The sequence below is a fragment of the Bos taurus genome, chromosome 13 (assembly GCF_002263795.3).
Source record: "Bos taurus isolate L1 Dominette 01449 registration number 42190680 breed Hereford chromosome 13, ARS-UCD2.0, whole genome shotgun sequence".
In the NCBI taxonomy this organism is placed as follows: Eukaryota; Metazoa; Chordata; class Mammalia; order Artiodactyla; family Bovidae; genus Bos; species Bos taurus.
The window spans coordinates 75,204,749-75,223,892 of record NC_037340.1 but is presented as its reverse complement, the minus strand read 5'-3'; the positions used below and the strand labels follow the sequence as shown (position 1 = coordinate 75,223,892).

Below are 19,144 nucleotides of genomic sequence, written 5' to 3'. Positions count from 1 at the left end.
GCAGTCCATGGGGTCGCAGGGAGTCCGACACAACTGAGCCACTAAACAACAAATAGCTAAAATCTTGTCCCCAAAGTTCCACTGATGCAACTTAGATCTGCAGCCTGTTGGGCTGGGTTGAAGAGTAGTGGAGAACAGCAGGGAAGGGAAGGAATGTTTATTATAGAAACAAATGTTAGAATCATTGTATCAGTTATTTTATACTGTGCATATATTGGAAGAAAAATTGTGAGCTTCAGTTGGCGGGAATGGCCAGGGAGCAGATTTGACCGGAAAAGATTTCAGGGGGCTGGGGGGCCGGGCTGATGTCTGCTGTGCCGCATGAGGTTTTAAGAGCACGGTGTTTGTGTTTAGACCAGGTCCTGTCACAGTACAGCACTGCTTCCCAGGGCATCTTATTCACATTCATCATGTTTTCTCATCTGAAAAGTGAGCCTAGGAATAATATTTGCCTCATTGGGTTGTTCTGAGGTAAAACGAGATAGCATTTGTAAAAAGCAAGCCCATGGGACTTCCCTGGCAGTCCAGGAGTTAAGACGCCACACTTCCACCACAGGGGGCTTGAGTTGGATCTCTGGTCAGGGAACTTAAGAGCCCATATGCCTCCTGGTGCAGTAAAAAAAAAAAAAGTACGTTGCAGGGAGCAAGCCAGAATACAATACACTCCAGACTTGTATCCCTTGCAATCAACGTTACAAAGATTTTTAGATGTCTCACTCAGTCCACCCAACCAGGCTATGAAGTTGGCATTACCGCACCTTTAGGAGCACATTTTATAACTTCGTTTACAGAGAGCTAAAGTGATTTATTCCCTGGTAAATGAGTAAATTTTAAAACTGTTTAAAAATCTGTTTTAGTGAGGTCTGTTTTACTCCCAGTCTCATTGTGGGGCTTTCTTTGTGGGGCTTTCCAGGTGGCACTGGTGGTAAAGAACGCACCTGCCAATGCAGGAGATGCAGGCTCAATCCCTGGGTCAGGAAGATCCCCTGCAGGAGGGCATGGCAACCCACTCCAGTATTCTTGCCTAGAGAATCCCGTGGACAGAGGAGCCTGGCAGGAGTCCATGGGGTGGTAAAGAGTCGGACATGACTGAAGCAACCTAGCACACATGCATGATCTCTGTAATATATATTCCCCCCTGCCTACCCTCATTGGTTTTTTTTCTGGCATGATGACTTGCCTTCTGTGTGCCCTAGGAAGCAATTGTACTATGTATTTTGATAATCACAGCATTGGACCTATTTTCCTTAGGTAACAAGGTATAATCGAGGCTTCTAGGCTCGTTCTGCCTCCTGCAGCTTTTTTCACTCTGCAGTCTTAATTGGACTTTAGAAAAGGTCCAGCTGACCAGGCACTTCAACACTGGGAGTCCAAATGCAGAGTCCAGCTGATGGAAATGTGGCTGCTATGCCCACGTAGAAACAAAACCATCCCAGTGAAGGAAAAAGCAGGAGGCCCCAAGGACAGAAATCACACCTGGAAAAACATATTTCTAAACTGAAACCTCTCCCTACGATTTTAAGGCAGAAACAGAAGAATCCCTGAAAGAAGAGTTTGGGGGCCAGAATTTTCCTCTCCAGGGTGAGCAAAACCTGGGTGATCACACCATATTCGAAGACCATTGAATGATCATTGTGATTCATGAAAGCCTCAGTTCAGCTTTCAGAAGAAAAAATGTGCATTGCAATGGTAGGGGAAAGGAAGGGTGCAGATGTGTTAAAGAGAAAAAGACACTTCGTGAGGATTCATTCCATAGAAAACCATCGCTTACATTTGTTCTTTGGTTGCTAAGTCGCCTCTGACTCTTTTTCTACCCGTGGACTGTAGCCCGCCAGACTCCTCTGTCCATGGGATTTCCCAGGCAAGAATACTGGAGTGGGTTGCCATTTCCTTCTCCAGGGGATCTTCCTGACCCAGGGATCAAACTTGAGTCTCCTGCATTGGCAGGCAGATTCTTTACCGCCAAGCCACCAGGGAAGCAAGCCCACTACTTACATTTTCTCAGTATAAAAAGTTCTACGTGATCATTTCAGAATTCTGACAAGTGGATATTCCCTCACTGTGTTATTTCCTGTGCTTCTTGGACCAGGTGGATCAAAGGGCCATTTTCTTGGTAAATACTAGTAAGAGCTGCTGTGTTAGCTGTCTCATGATTCCATTCTTCATTCTTTCTTATCCAGCTTTGATGTCATCATTCTTGGTTCTCTTCTTCGAAGATGAACAAATCCCAGGTAAGTTGTTTAGGGATTTACTTCCCACATTTTGGAGTAGATCTCAAGAGGTTTGAGGAATGGAGTTGGTCATGGATGGATCATGCCTGCTTGATGATGCTGCCTCCATAAAAATCCCAACAGAATGGGGTTTGGAGAGCTTCCAAGTGGAGTTGCTGGGTGAATGACAGGCCCAGAACCCCAGGCCCCTTCCCACGTACCTTGCCCCACACATCTCTTCCATCTGAATGTTTGTCCGTATCCCTAATTTCCTTTTACAATAAGCTGTTCACCTGAGTTGCTCTAGCAACTTGCTCAAGCAAGTTCTGTGAATTGCTCAGGCAAACTCTAGCAGGGAGTGGGGTACGGTCAGAGGAACTTCTGATTTAGAGCCAACCTACCAAAGCAGGTGACCACCTAAACTTGGGATTTGAAGTTAGGGATGAGGGGCAGTCTTTTGGGACTTGGGCCCTTAACCTTAGTCTGACACAATTCTCAGGTTGTCAGAATTGGGTTGAATTATGACCCCCAAGCAATATCACAGAATGGCTTGGTGTGGGAAACCCCCCCACATATCTGGTGCAAGGAGTGTCAGTGTGGTGGTAGTGTAAGAGTAAAGGAGAACACAGGAGAACTGAGTTTTTCCTGCACTCGGGGGTTAAGACTTAGTGTATCTTTCGTCGGGGGCCAGGGGGTAGCTCACGTCAACACCCTGTTGGATTCTGTCCTCAAATGTGTGACCGTGAAAACTCAATTTAAATAAGAAATTCACTATTAAAAGCAAAAAGAAAAAGTTGTACACACTAAGTTAGTGTTTAGATGACATTTTAAATCTCCATATAAGCATTTCTAGCTCTCTCTCCATGTATCATACCAACAACTCTTATTATTTTCTTAAACAGTAGAAATATCTTATGTGGTTTTAATGTTGAAATCCAATAGGAAATTTTTTCAGCTGAAACTTTCCAATGGGAATGTCTTGAATGGCCTAACTTTTGCATAATGGCTATTTCCTGTTTTTATTTTCTAACTTTTTCCTTTTTCATGTAATTAGAGACTTAGGATTTATAGTGATTATTCCCAGGAATCATGGCAACAGATATAAAAAAAAAAAGTTGCCATTTCCCTCTCCAGGGATCGAACCCGGGTCTCCCACATTGCAGGCAGATGCTTTAACCTCTGAGCCACCAGGAAAGCCCTGCCCCCTCAACAAAAAGACATTTATTGGAATCTAGGTTTCTATTGAGTCTGTTAGCAAATTTGGAATACTAGACTTTTTAGAACAAGCTGTTCTGTTAAGCTTTTTTCTTTCTTCCTTATAATATAGACTCCAGAGTTAAGAGCCATGTTGGAAATTCTTAATATATTTTAAACACATAGAATAGTTTCCATTTAGGTTGAGTCTAAACCAGAATTTTAAAGACCAAAGGAGTAACTGCCCCATTTTTCCCTCCTTACCCCAGTAACCATTTTACATTTTCATAATTGCATTGATCACATTTATTTTATACTCATCTTTTAAACTTATTCAGTTGCATTTTCATTGTATATATAACTCAACAGACACATAATTTTATAGGTTATTTGCAAAAAGTGAGCTTATGTCCATACCCTTTCTTAGAGATTTAAAAAAAAGCACATAAGGAATGAACATGGGATGAGGAGCTGCCTCCAATGATTACACAACAATTTAGCCATGTGGCAGCCACTATAATACTCTAATATCTGGGAAAGCAGAGGTCAGAAAGATGAGAGAACGACCCACAAAGAAGAAACTGAATGTTTTCCATCAATTTCTATGGCTTGAGAGCAGTGCTAAAGAGACGTGTTCGACTACGCCCAACCCCACTTGACTGAACAGGGCTAAGCTGCCACCAATGATTATGGGAACTGATTCAGAAAAGTGTAGATTTCTGACACAAGACTTGAATGTATGCAACATTTCCCACCAGTGTTAGCAGGCCCTAGAAAACTTGTGACTTATTTATCAGGGAACACAGGAAATCAACTTATTTTGAATAACACTACTATGGATTCTCTAAGTCCTGAATCTAAGTCATAGAATTGTTGCCATCTCTCCGTCTCCTCTTGGTTCTCTGGATACATTCAATAATGGTGCCAACTGCTCCAGGAAGCTGGATGTCTATGAATTCTATCCGTCTAGACAAGGAGCAGAAACATTGTCTTGTAGCCCAGTGACCCACCATCTTTAAATTTCTCATGTCTTCCCTCTTAACTTTCTTTTAGGTTTTTAAATAATGACCCACCTTTTGTTTTCATTGTCCACTGGCAACGTTTCTTCTTCTCTGAAGTTTTAATTCCAAAGAAATGGCTTTTGTGGTCCTGACTTACGCCTAGATCAGAGTTGTATCCCCTCCACACAAAATAGAGAGCCACCTCTGTTAAAACTAGGATTTTACTCATCCAGTGAAAATACATAATGAACAGTCAGCAAAGTGAGTCTGTTCTTTTTACTCCACCCTCAAGCTGCCTGTGAGTCTACTTCCCATCATAGGAACTGCCGTTTTCAGGTTCAAATTTTGCTTGGGCACGTTTAGCTGCTTTTGCTCAAAGAACTGAGTCAGTGAAATACAGAAAATATGTCTCTGATCGCATCTCCCCGTTTCTTCAACTTGTATTTAAATTTCTAAAATATTCCACACAGGATGAATTCATGCAGAAGAATTGGACTTTGGCTAACACCCTTTCCACGTTGATCTCTTTGGTTTAGATTTTCGATTTCTAGTAAAAGGTAAGTGATTTCTAAATGCCTCCCTGCCTCTTCTACAGTCAGGGTTTCTTTTTATCATGAGTTTGCAGATGACGAGACAGTTTCGAATTTAGACTGAACGCTTTTCCACATTGATCACATACAAAGGGCTTCTCTCCAGTATGGATTTTCATGTGCTTACTAAGATTTGAACTATGGTTAAAAGCCTTTTGACATTCACTACATTTATAAGGTTTCTCTTCAGTATGAATTTTTTTATGTCGGTTAAGGTCAGAGTAATAGCGAAAGGTCTTTTCACATCCGTCGCATGAAAAGGGCGTCTCTGGCCTCTCTTCAGAATGACTTTTCTGGTGTCTAATAACATTTGACTGATGTTTAAAGGTTTTTTCACAAACATTACACTTGTAGGGTCTCTCTCCAGTATGGGTTCTTCGATGTCGCGTTAGATCTGAAAAACAGACAAAGGTCTTTTTACAATTATCACAGCTGTAAAGTTTCTCCCCAGTGTGGATTTGTTTATGACGCTTAAGATCTACGAGCTGGGTAAAGGTCTTCTCACATTCATTACATGAAAAGGGCTTCTCTCCAGTATGAATTTTCTGATGCTTGTTAAGATTCGATTGGCTTTTAAAGGATTTTTCACAATCATTACATTTGTAGGGTCTCTCTCCAGAGTGAACTCTTTGATGTAAGAGAAACTGTGAATATGGGTTGAAGTCCTTTTTGCAGTGATTACATGTGTAATATTTCTTTCTAGTATGAGTTTTTTGGTGTTGAATTTTTTCTGAGAAACTGTGAAAGGCCCTTCCACAAAACCTACAGACAAAGAGTTTCTTTTGTGTGGGAGTTCTTTGATGCTGAGTCAGCTGTGGTCTCTGGCCAGCATGAAATTTCTGATGAGTAATCAGGGATGAAAGAAACCGGAAGGCCCTCTGACACACGTCACACTTGTGTGGTTTCAGTCCGCTGTGTGTGCTCTGATGTTGAATGAACTTTGAAGCTCTGTTAAAGGTTTTGCCACACTGGTCACATTCAAGGTGTGTATCCAGAGTATCGATTCTTTGGCACCTTGGAAACGATGCTCGATGCCTGAAGGCCTTTGTCTCTTCATCATCTCCGGGGGCTTTCTCTACCTGGTGAATTCGCTGGTGTTCAGCACGTTGCGAGCTATAACTAAACACCATGCTGCAGTCGTCACATTCATAACACTGGACAAAAACAGAAAGTTCTCGATATTTTGCTTGGTGAGGGTTCTGCCTGAAGGTACTCACAGATTCATAAAGGGCATGATAATCCACCAATGCTGGTTGACATGCTAGAGGGAGAAAAATAAAATTAAAGCCAGGCATCACAGCAAACGAGACTGCTAGTGGTGGAGCGGGGACAGAAGGGTTCAGTGACTGGGGACTCGAGAGGAGAGGGACGAGAGGCTGGAGTTTACCAGGAGAGGAATGAGAGAGAAGTGTTCTCCAAGTACAAGATAGTTTAAGTGATCAACATATATCCAATGAAAAGTTTCTTTAAACTTTAAATACTTCTTTAAAAAAAAAAAAAGAAATACTTCTTTTTGTAACTGAAAAATGATTTGTTGCCACTGTAATCACCAAACCAGCAATGTTTAAAGACTCTAAAAGCAGCCACAGGAGATTCTAAGCAAGGATTAAAGTTTTACTTTCATTAAGGTCCTTTAAAATTTCTCTCTAGAGATACAGCAATTTGTGAAAGTAATTAGACTTTAAATACTTTCCTTTGAGCAACAAACTGGGGGAGGGTCTCTCTGTGAGAACATCTTCCAACATTGTTGGAAACCTTGTTGGAGAACCCGGAGGGAAAAGGACTGAAGAAATAGAGTATGTAACGCAAAAGTTAGAACAGTCAGGATTCAAAGAGAAGTATTACCATCCATTAATATAAGTCCCCAAAGAGGGATAAAAATGTTAGAAGATTTGCCAACTTCAAATGGCTTAATATACGGGCAACTAGAATCTCTGAAAAGAGATGAGAAATGGAGAAAGAAGGACCAGAGAGAAAAATACTTAAAGAAATAATGGCCAAAAAATTTCCAAGCCCCGTGAACACTTATAAACCCACAGATCCAAGAAGTCCAGTGAAGTCAAGCATAGCAAACATAAGGAGAATCACACCAAGACATCATTGTCAAACTGCTCAAAGTCAGTGATGCAGAGAAAACTGTAGAATCAGCCAGAGGGGGAAAAAGATGCTGTACATGTACATCAGATTCTTCACTGGAACACTGCAAACAAAAAAAAAAAAAAAAGGAGAATCTTTAATGTATTAAAAGAAAAAAAAATCTGTTGACCAGAGTTCATGCCCAGCAAAACCCTTTCAAAAATGAAAGCAAAATAAAAAAAAAAAAAAGACATTTTCTCTCATATGAAATTTGGATTTAACCAAAGGAATGAAAAAAAATCAGAGACCATACCTATATGCTAAATATGTAAGGTTGTTTAATAAAGATAAAGAGGTCAGTTAATCTGAAGCATAGCAATCTTAAATGTTTATGCACTTACAGACTTGGTATTTGTATTCTATTGAGTTTTTTTCCTTATTGAGAAAGTTTATTTGACTGAATTAATAACACTTGTATAAACTTAGTTGTGTTTCAAGCAGTTCTTTTAAAAACATGGTCTTTTCCCATATCATTCATAAATAAGTAATCATTATAAAACACTGCACACAATTTAAACTATTATAGCCACTTAATTTAGTTCATAAAACAATTCACTTTTGCGCACATCTATTAGGTCATGTATATTTGTTATGGTCATAATTGTTATTTATGAGACTTTGAATATTGGCCTTTGCTGTGTTATGTTGAATAGTTTTAATAAAAGAACCAAAGCAGGAGGAGGCTCAGTTTTAAAGTAAAAAGTAAAAGTCTTAAAACACAGTACAAATATCAGTGGAAGAATCCATTCCATGGATAGGTAACTGATTTTAGACAAAAGAACCAATGGGAATACCTCCCAAGTATGAATGAATACTCCCTAGGAAACTAATAGGAAGAGTATGGTACTAACACAGAACAGACACATACATTAATGGAATAAAAGAACAAGTTCAGAAGATGACTTATCTGTATAGATATCTTATATGTCCCTGGAGAAGGAAAAGGCAGCCCACTCCAGTATTTCTGCCTGAAAAATCCCATGGACAGAGGTGCCTGGCGAACAACAGTCCATGGAGTTGCAAAGAGTTGGACACGACTGAGCAGGTTAGCAGCAGCCTTATATGTGATAAGGATGGCATCACAAGTCAGTGAGGACAGGATAGATGACCTGGTAGATAGTGTCATAAAAACTGGCTCACTATCCAGGAAGAAAATGGGGCTGATTGATTTCTTACACTGTGTACAAAAATCTCTCTCTCAAAACCAGAGAGATTAAAGATGTAAGTATGAATTTTAAGCCTCAAAAGTTAACAAGGGGCTTCTCCAGTGGCTCAGTGGTAAAAGAATCTGCCTGCAATGTAGGAGTTGCAGGTTCGATCCTTGGTTTGGGAAGATCCCCTGGAGGAGGGCATGACAACCCACTCCGGTATTCTTGCCTGGAGAATCCTGTGGACAGAGGAGACTGGCAGGCTATAGTCCACGGGGTCACAAAGAGTCAGACATGACTGAAGCCACTGAGCACGCACGCAAAGCTAACACGAAACTATGTGAGTTACCTAGGATGGAATGGGCTTCTTAAACAACGACAAAAAGATATTAAGTAAAAGCTACCTCAAAAATGTGAAGGATGCGATTACATCAAAATGAAGGATTTCTGGTCAAGAAAAGCTTCAGAATCAAGAGGCAAATGACAGATTGGTGGAAGTTTTCGTATGTCTTAAACCAAGCAAAAATTATCTAGAACATACAAGAAAATTCAATTTCCAACAAAGAAAAGAGAAAACCATTAGAAATGGGCAAAGAGGCAATTCAGAAAAGCTGAATACTGAGTGGATAGCAAGAATATCATGGGAGTTTCATCTTACTATTAGAGAAAGTAGAATTAAAGAAAGGAGGTAACTTTACTATCAAAATAGAACAATTAAAATGCAGATTATTACCAGGCATTGGTAAGATGCAGGAAGAGGACCTTGTACAATTAACAGATGTTAATGCTTGTACAATTAACAGATGTCCAGAAAAAAATCTGAGAATATTTGTGAAATTGTTTAGAGATGCCCTGTGACCCAGAGAAATTATTACACAGGTTCTTAAAGGAACATATGAGATTTTGATCAGAATGAGTTGGAGAGATTTAGCCACTGTTAAGGAAAACTTAACACTGTTAAGCCACTGAACTATAAAAGAAAACGTGTATATTTAACATGTAAAGATCTCAAAGATAACTGGAATGATAAGTTTTACAGCATGCCATTTAAATTAAAATGCCATATATAAAACAGTGATGTGTATTTTATAAAAAAGGTGTGCATATTTTTTATAAAATATGCATAGAAAACAACATAGAAAAGATATTAAACTGGTTGTCATGGGACAGGAAGATTAATGAAATCATAGGCTACAGATGAAGGGAACACAAAAGAATGGATTCTCATATAATATAATTCTCAGTAATCAACAGTGATTATTGACTATAAACTGAACAATATGATTGGCTCCGTTCTCTGTACCTGAAACTTCTAGCCCTCCTGTCACTTTGCCAGACAAAGGATAAAGACCAACATGTTAATGGAATGGAGGTGAAAGTTCAAAAGATGACTCATCTGCACAGATAATCTGGGGGTAGGAGAGAAGTTGGGGGTCAGCCTACTAAGTTTTTAAAAACAAAGAGAGCCCAGGATTACTTGGAATTCTAGTGAACAGTTCTTATAAAAACCTTTTAATTTCTTCCTGGATTACAGGCTCACTTTCCAAAATGCCTACAGCTTATAAGCATTTAGTATTTTTTGAAGCATTTAGTAACTTACTCCAGAGAAGGCAATGGCACCCACTCCAGTACTCTTGCCTGGAAAATCCCACGGACGGAGGAGCCTGGTAGGCTCCGGTTCACGGGGTCGCTAAGAGTTGGGCACGACTGAGCGACTTCACTTTTCACTTTCATGCATTGGAGAAGGAAATGGCAACCCACTCCAATATTCTTGCCTGGAGAATCCCAGGGACAGAGGAGCCTAGTGGGCTGTCATCTATGGGGTCGCACAGAGTTGGACACGACTGAAGTGACTTAGCAGCAGCAGCAGCAGTAACTTACTCAGCTCTAAGTCTGTCCAAAGCCCAGATCACCATCTGGGCAAACTTAACTTTTTGTCCCTTGACTTTCAGAGGTCTGTTAGTGAGCTATGCTCTCTATTATACACTGAAATTTAGAGTTTCTCTGAAATTTCTGGGTCATCTTGCATTCTGGCAATTTCTACTTTCTATTTGTGATGGGCTTGTCATTTCTCTCCAATTAGATGGTAAACTTGATTACTTTTTTCATGGGTTACTCAGTGTCTAATTAACTTTTTATCTGAATATAGAGAGAAGACAATCTCCCTAACTCTTTCTTGGGAAAAAAAGTGGTGGAGCTTTTCAGGACACTCTTCTGAGCCCATCCATTCTAATCACTGATAAATTATTTGACCAGTTCAGCTATTCATACTTCTGTCCCTTCGTGGGGTCATTTAAGTTTCAAAATTTTACCAGCACACCATTTAGTATCCTAAGACTAGAGATACAGCAAGGCGGGTACAGGGAGAGGAACGAATGTGGGGTAAAATAGGATTTCTTTGGGGAGCTCGCTTCTCGTCACCTTCGGGATCCAGATCACTCTGACCAGTTGGGGTATGAGTGGGGACAGCCTCCACATGTTTGTTCCTTGTCAATTACCTGGGCATGGAGCACTCGTCACCTCTTTCTCCAGCATCCAGGGCTCCTTCCCTTGCCTCAAAGAGGACATCACTTCTGCTTTGTAAGCCCAGCGTCCTAAGAAAAATAAATGATCTTCACCATGCTGAAGTAATTACAGAAGTCCGACTTAGACTTCTAATGAGATTCATTATCACCTCAAAAATCTTTCAGGAGCTGGGTTTTTTTTTTTAGGTTTTTTCTTTTTTCCTTTTTTTTTTTTTTTTTTAAGGTATTTCTTAGGCAGACACTAGCCTAAGAGACATGATGTTTTTTTAAAAAGTGTGATGGTTTGGAAGACGATGGAGAATATGAAGAATCCATCATCACCAAATGATAATGCCCTCTCCTATCGTCACACAGCACCAGTACTTTACTGAGGAACATCGAGTTGAATTCAACCAAGTGTTTCTAGGGCCTTTGCAGATATTCCCATGGAAGGAAAAATTCCACCTTGGGCAATTGTAAACTAACTAGGAAAGATCTTCTTACCCAATGACACAAGGTGATCACAGGTATCCAGCATCACATCCCGATACAGTTCTCTCTTTTCAGGGCTCAGATGAGCCCACTGGTCCGGAGAAAAGACCACAGCCACGTCTCTAAACTTCACTGACTCCTGAAACAACAGTTGATACTATATAAGTATACATGCTTCTGTGTGGCCCTTGGTAGACAACTTTCAAGTTTTCCATAACAGGGAGGTAGGCAGAACAAGGAATGAACACACACAACAGAAACTGTAAGAAATAAACTTTGTCCTTAGAGAGTTTGGAGGGCAAAATTATCTATCCTCGTGGAAAAGTAACAGCTAAAGAAACATGCCTTTGGTGTATGTGTTTGGCTGAAGAGTCAGTGGGATGAAGCTATCGTCTGTGGGATTATGACTGTAGGCCTCCAAGTCAGAGTCCCAGGCAGGTGGGATGATAAGGACAATGTCCTGACTGTTGGACTAGGACATCAGTCTGTTCCTGAAACACCACTCTATTTGAGTTTCAAGCCTGCCAGACTTCAGACCTGGAACTTACACCATCAGCTTTCCCCATCTCCGGTTGACTGCAGATCTTGGGACTCCTCTGCCTTTGTAATCACATTATTCTCAGCCTTATCATAAATCATTACATTTATTTAGATAGATAATTTGGAGATCCTGATGGTTCTGTTTCTCCAGAGGACCCTGATTAATGCAGTCACTTGATCAGTGTCAGAGAGTGTGGACTGATAAGGACTGAGATTATATGGGCCAAAGCATCAAGGCAGACCTTCAAAAATGAAGTCAGCTTGCTGCTCCTGCTGCTAAGTCATGTCAGTTGTGTCTGACTCTGTGCAACCCCATAGACGGCAGCCTACCAGGCTCTGCCGTCCCTGGGATTCTCCAGGTAAGAACACTGGAGTGGGTTGCCATTTCCTTCTCCAATGCATGAAAGTGAAAAGTGAAAGGGAAGTCGCTCAGTTGTGTCCGACTCTTTGTGACCACATGGACAGCAGCCCACCAGGCTCCTCCATCCATGGGATTCTCCAGGCAAGAGTACTGGAGTGGGGTGCCATCGCCTTCTCCGGAAGTCAGCTTGACCTGTACTTTACATGAAAGAACCGACACCTTTGGTTCTACCCATGATGGAGTGATGTGAGAATTGGATGTGAGAGTACAGATGTGAGAGTTGGACCATAAAGAAGACTGCGCACCGGAGAATTGATGCTTTCAAATTGTGGTGTTAGAGAAGACTAGAAGACTCTTGAGAGTCCCTTGGACAGCAAGAAGATCAACCCAGTCCATCCTAAAGGAAATCAATCCTGAATTTTCATTGGAAGGACTAATGCTGAGGCTCCAATACTTTGGCCACCTGATGTGAAGAACCAGCTCATTAGAAAAGACCCTGATGCTGGGAAAGATTGAAGGCAGGAGGAGAAGGGGATGACAGGGGACAAGATGGTTGGATGGCATCACTGATTCAATGGACATGAGTTTGAGCAAACTCCAGGAGATGGTGAAGGACAGGGAAGCCTGGCGTGCTGTAGTCCACGGGGTTGCAGAGTCAGACAAGACTTTAGTGACTGGACAACAGCAACAATGATAGAGTAGTTGCTTTAGTTACCCTCTTACTGTGAAAGAGCAGGAGAAGCTAGATAAATAAACGTACCTTACTTTTACATACTGGAAAGCAACGTATTCAAGGGCTGTGATCCTTGACAGAGGAAAAGCATGTATCATCCTGACATTCTCTTTGATGGCGTTTCTAGAGCCACAGGGCAAGGAGCAGTGACCTTGCTGGATGGAGGGATTTGATACCAGAGTTTGGACCTTTCAACACAACTGGGCTTGGAGGGCAGGGTGCTAGACAGGGAGCCTTAAACACTAATATGAAAATTTCCCTTGGGTCCATAGCTGACCACAGAGCCAAACTTGTGAGAACAGCTGCTGGGATACTGAGTCAAACAGAAGTTTTGAAGGTCACGTGGTGCTGGTAAGAATGTGGGGTTCCAGCCAGAGTGGAAAGTGGAGTAACGGGGCATTTGGTTGAGGCCGTGTTCTATACCCAATGAAGATATCCTTTGAAAATGAAGGCAGATATAAACACATCAATTTGGACTTGAAAATTGAATAACCAGGGACTTCCCTGGTGGTACAGTGGCTGAAACTCCCAGGTTCCAATGCAAGGGGCCCGGGATCCATCCCTGGTCAGGGTACTTGACCCTGTATGCTGCGACTAAGAATTCACACGCTGCAGCTAAAAAAGACCCTGCATGCCACGACTAAGACCCAGCACAGCCAAATAAATGAATGCTTTTTAAAAAGCAAAAGGAAATTGAACAATGAATGACCATAACAGAAAGAAATTCTCTCCCAGAAGAATCCTTGTTAGTTTTTTGTGTCGGGCTGTTATGCATTCATGTGTGCATGCTCAGTCTCCCAGTCATGTCCGACTCTTTTGCGACGCCATGGACTATAACCTGCCAGGTTCTCCATCCATGCGATTCTGCAGGCAAGAATACTGGAGTGGGTTGCCATTTCCTCCTCCAGGGGATCTTCCTGACCCAAGAATCAAACTTGCATCTCCTGCAGCTCCTGCATTGACAGGCGGTTCTTTACCACTGAGCCACTTGTGCATTTATAGTGCACACAAAACGATAGGCTTCCCTCGTATCTCAGATGGTAAAGAATCTGTGCACTGCAGGAGACCTGGGTTTGATCTCTGGGTCGGGAAGATCCTGGAGAAGGAAATGGCAACCCACTCCAGTATTCTTGCCTGGACAATCCTATGCACAGAGGAGCTGGGCGGGCTACAGTCAATGGGGTCACAAAGAGTCAGACACGACTTAGTGACTAAACCACCACCGAAAACGATACATGGAAGTCCTGACCCCCAAGACCTCAGAATGTGACCTTACTTGAAAATAGGGTTTTTGCCGAAGTCATCAGGTTAAAATGAGCTTCAGATGGGCTTTAATCCAATGGTTTAGGAAGGGGAAATCTGGATACAGTGGCAGACATGCGCTGAGGGACCACTGTGTGAGGAGACCCAGGGAGAAGACAATTAGAGGATAAAGGCAGAGACCGCAGTGAGGCACCCACAAGCCAAGGAATGCCCAGGACAGCCAGCATCCACCAGAAGCCAGGGGAGAGACCTGCAACAGACTGCCTTATGGCTCCAAACAGCCAAGTGTTATTAGGCCGGTAAATTGGTATTTAGGAAGGAATTCAGAAGTAAGCGATTGATTCACCTGTGATATCGCCTTTAGAAATGAAAGAACCATGTTTCCTCCTCCTCCTCCTTCCATTCTCAGGGCAAAACACTCCAGAGAGGTCACACCTTAAAACTGAGAGCAGAAGTACGTGAGACCAAGGGTCCAAACCCCCATCTCCACCCCAAATCCCAACCACCTCAACCACATACACAGAGGAAGCCAGGAATGCAGGACAGCCTCCCAGCCTCAGCCTGACACATTGCCTCCTCTCCTGGGCTCCACAAGGAGCCCACGTGTGAGCCTGTGGCAGCTAGAACTGCAGCTGTATGGGGCCTGTGCCCATGTGCCAGAGCATGCCGCTGTTTCCCAGGTGTGCAGTGCACAAAACGTTCTCTGCTTCCCAGTGGGACAGAGCACGAACTCACCATCCCAGACAGACCAGCTCCAGCATAGCCAGCAAGCCCGTCATGCACCTAGGGCCTGCTTATATAGAGCCCAGCTCATCACACCCAGAACCTTCTCATTTCCCAATCAAGGCCCGTCATCACCTGCAGGACTCTCAGCCCTTCTCATCTTGAGTATATTAGACACAGGAAGGATTAGGGGATGTGGTGTGTAGGTCAAGATTTAGGCTGGAAATTCCCTACTGGTCTTATTCACCCCCCTACCATGTTCCCCCACTGTGTCATGTAACATACCCTCTGGTTGATTCTCTTTCTGCTTGAATCTCTGAGATGAGGGGGGCATCTCACCTGGTACCCCTGCCCCACATGAGGCAGCTGCATGGAGGAGAAGAGACAGTTACCTGCTTCGGTAGGAAGAAGGTATCTGATAGCACCTCTTCTTCCCCATGGCCCATCATCGGTAGCAGGCACGGGAGAATCCCATGTGCCGCTTGTCCCAGACAGGGGCTGGGAATGATGCAGGGTGTGGTCCACAGGATAATGACCATCACCACCACTGTGGCAAGAGGACCACATCCTGATTCCCAGAACCTATATTACCTAATGTGGCAAAAGGGACTTTGCGGGTGTGATTAAGCACAAGGACTGCACCCAGCCCTGAGATGCTTCCCTGCTCCTTCACTTCTTATCTGGCCCTCATGCAGGGAACACTTGATTCACAGGCACAAGAGGAGGGAAGAGGAAGAACACATGGGGAGAGGATGTGTCTGAGAGCATCTTTGAGATCAGAACCTTGTTTCTCAATCAACTGATAATCTCACGAGAGTCTGTTTTAAGAATGAGGATGTGGGGACTAGTCTGTTTTAAGAATGAGTGTGGGGACTTCCCTGATGGTCCAGCGGTTAAGACTCCACGCTGCCAATGCAGAGAGTGCAGGTTCTGTCCCGGGCTGGGGAACTAAGATCCCACATGCTTCGAGGCAAGGCCAAAAGACTTAACAATGAAAACAAAAGTGCAATAAAAATTTGCTCATTAAAAAAAAAAAAACCAAAATGTGAAACTACCTTGGAGTGATATGAATATGTTTCCTGCCGTTATTTGTGGCTGAGCAAATACAGTTGGTTAGACAGAAAGTAAGGGCTTCTCTTACTCAGACAATAAAGAATCTGCCTGCAATGCAGGAGACCCAGGTTCGATCCCTGAGTTGAGAAGATCCCCTGGAGAAGGGAAATGGCTGCCCACTCCAATATTCTTGCCTGTTATTCTGCCCACTCCAAAAGAGCCTGATGGGCTACAGTCCATGGGGTCACAAAGAGTCACACAACTGAGCAACTAACACTTTCATCAGTTCAGTTCAGTCACTTAGTCATGTCCAGCTCTTTGTGACCCCATGGACTGCAGCACACCAGGCTTCCCTGTCCATCGCCAACTCAAACTCATGTCCATTGAGTTGGTGATGCCATCCAACCATCTCATCCTCTGTTGTCCCCTTCTCCTCCTCCCTTCAATCTTTCCCAACATCAGGGTGTTTTCCAATGAGTCAGTTCTTCACATCAGGTGGCCAAAGTGTTGGAGCTTCAGCTTCAGCATCAGTCCTTCCAGTGAATATTCAGGACTGATTTCCCTTAGGATTGACTGGTTTGATCTGCAGACAAAGGGACTCTCAAGAGTCTTCTCCAACACAATTCAAAACCATCAATTCTTCAGCATTCAGCTTTCTTTATAGTCCGACTCTCACATCCATATATGACTACTGGAAAAACCATAGCTTTGACCAGACAGATCTTTGTTGGCAAAGTACCATCTCCGCTTTTTAATATGCTGTCTAGGTTGGTCATAGCTTTTCTTCCAAGGAGCAAGCATCTTTTATTTTCATGGCTTCAGTCACCATCTGCAGTGATTTTGGAGCCTATGAAAATAAAGTCTCTCACTGTTTCCATTTTCCCCCCCATCTATCTGCCATGAAGTGATGGGACCAGATGCCATGATCTTAGTTTTTTGAATGTTGAGTTTTAAGCCAGCTTTTTCACTCTCCTCTTTCACTTTTATCAAGAGACTCTTCAGTTCCTCTTTGCTTTCTGCTGTAAGAGTGGTGTCATCTGCATATGTGGGGTTATTGATATTTCTCCCGGTAGTCTTGATTCCAGCTTGTGCTTGCAAGTAAAGATGGTGAACCTTTTATGTAGCCTGTGGCCATTTTAGCCAGCTACGGAAAGATACTGAGAACATAGCCCATGCTAAGTCACTCTATACTCATGATCGCATTCCCTGACACAGTCACCCTCTAAAGAAATCACTATTCTTATTTTGGAGACAAATGGGAGGATTCAAGAAATAAGCTATTTGCCCAAGGTCACACAGCGCTGGGGGGCAGCACAGGGCTTCCAGATCTGGCCAACTTTGGGAGACTGGGCTCTTTGGCACACCCTTAAGTGCCTAATCCTGGGCCAAGTTCGCTTTTCTGAGCCTGTGCCTTCCTCACCTGGACACGTTTGTTCCTTAGCCTGGCTCATCAACCACCAATCCTAGACACCCACTTATTTTTCATTCTTCGTGCTGCACAGTTTTTAAAAAATATATTATTTTCTCTTCCAAGCCTTCATTTATGGACTAGAGACTGTGCCTTTTCTCTTTCTATATAAAACCTTTCATTCCAGTGAACAGTGCTTAAAATGCCCTCAACGGACATTATTTTGAGAGTATCCTATCACCTGTCCATTGTACTAGCATGAATTATTTCAGCATCTTGAAATCCTACTGGTGTAGATATAGTTGTTAACTCATTTTAGTGAGAGGAAATCCAAGCTGGTTATTTTTCTATCACACAGCCAGACAGTCTAGTCCCAAATTTCTTTGACCCCAGGGCTGGATATCTTGAAGTTGCCACCAGACACTCTGTCATTGTAATTATAGAGGCAGAAATCATGATCATCTCCTTAATATTCACAATCTTTAAGGGCTTAGGTGCTTTCACCTCTGTTTTCTCATCTTTATTTTTTAATTAATTTTTATTGTAATGCAGTTGCTTTACAATGTTATATTAGTTTCGACTGTGTTTCTACAGTGAAATGAAGCAGCCACACATATGCTTATGTCCCTTCCCTTTTGGACTTCCTTCCCATTTTGGTCACCGCAGTGCATCGGTAGGTAGAGTTCCCTGCGATGCAGGGTGTTCTGCTTAGTGAGCTACTTTATACATAGTAGTGTGCATGTGTCAATCCCAATCTCCTAATCCATCCCCCCTCCCCTTGGTGTCCATATGTTTGTTCTCTACATCTGTATCTCTGTTTTTACTTTGCAAATAAGCTCATCTTTGCCATTTTTTCTAGATTCCACATATGTGCATTAATGTTAGTTTTTCTCTTTCTGACTTAACTTCAGTGTTGCCTAAGGGTTTGCGGTTTAGGTGATGGTTATGCCGTTCCTAGAGAGAGTGCGTAAAGAGACTGCTCAGATCAAGTTTGAAGTCTGTGATTCTTACAGATGTCCAAGCCACAGATAATGCAGCAGGGACTAGGGCAGAGGCGCAGGAATAGACACAATCAAACATATACTGTAAATTCAGACTTAAGTTGCAAAGACATACCAGATGCTAGAGTAGGAGAATGCTGGAAAATTGAAGTTGATTCTCAGAATTCTGCCCACCATCCTGCAAAGATATCTCTCTGTAGTTCTTTTGTATCTCATCATCTTGGTCCTGTTGCTTGGAAGCAAGAGCAAGACTAGTCAACTTTTTAAATGAGATGTTGAGAACATATAGGTTAGACGAGATAGTATAGGTCCCCAACTCTCTGTGATAGAAGGTAGCTGTGTTCACCTCTGTACCATCAAGACTCCCAACTCTTTGTGATGGAATTAGAATCTGAATCCATTCTTCCTACAGGCCAGGGCCACTCTGACTAGAGCAACTTTGTTGGAGTTTCATAGCTCCTCAAAAGGGTGACCATAAGTGTCCAATATAAAAGATTTAATGACAAAATTAAAGAAAAGTGGATGTGTGTATAACACTGTTATAATCAGATATTCCAAGATAAATATGTCATTCATGACTATCATTTTTGTATTTAAAACATTGTGTTAAATGTATCAAACATATCCATATGTATAATAAATAATAAATCCATTATTTATAAATGGATATGTTAAAAAGTTTACATACATTAAATTAATAGCATATGTTAAACATAAAGGACAAGTTAACATAAAGGGTATGTTAAAAGTTAAAAGCATAAAGTGATTTTTACGTGGATTTTCTCAA

At 42.2% G+C, this 19,144-nt stretch overlaps 1 long non-coding RNA gene across 2 annotated transcripts in view; it reads left to right on the top strand.

Moving 5' to 3' along the window:
• Positions 1-1,673: 1,673 nt before the first annotated feature.
• Positions 1,674-19,144, top strand: part of LOC132346976 (uncharacterized) — a 73,594-nt gene continuing 56,123 nt past the window's right edge. For both annotated transcript variants that reach the window (XR_009497018.1, XR_009497017.1), the window contains exons 1-2: positions 1,674-2,231; positions 4,876-4,962. This is a non-coding gene — a long non-coding RNA (uncharacterized lncRNA). The remainder of the gene's footprint in view (positions 2,232-4,875; positions 4,963-19,144) is intronic.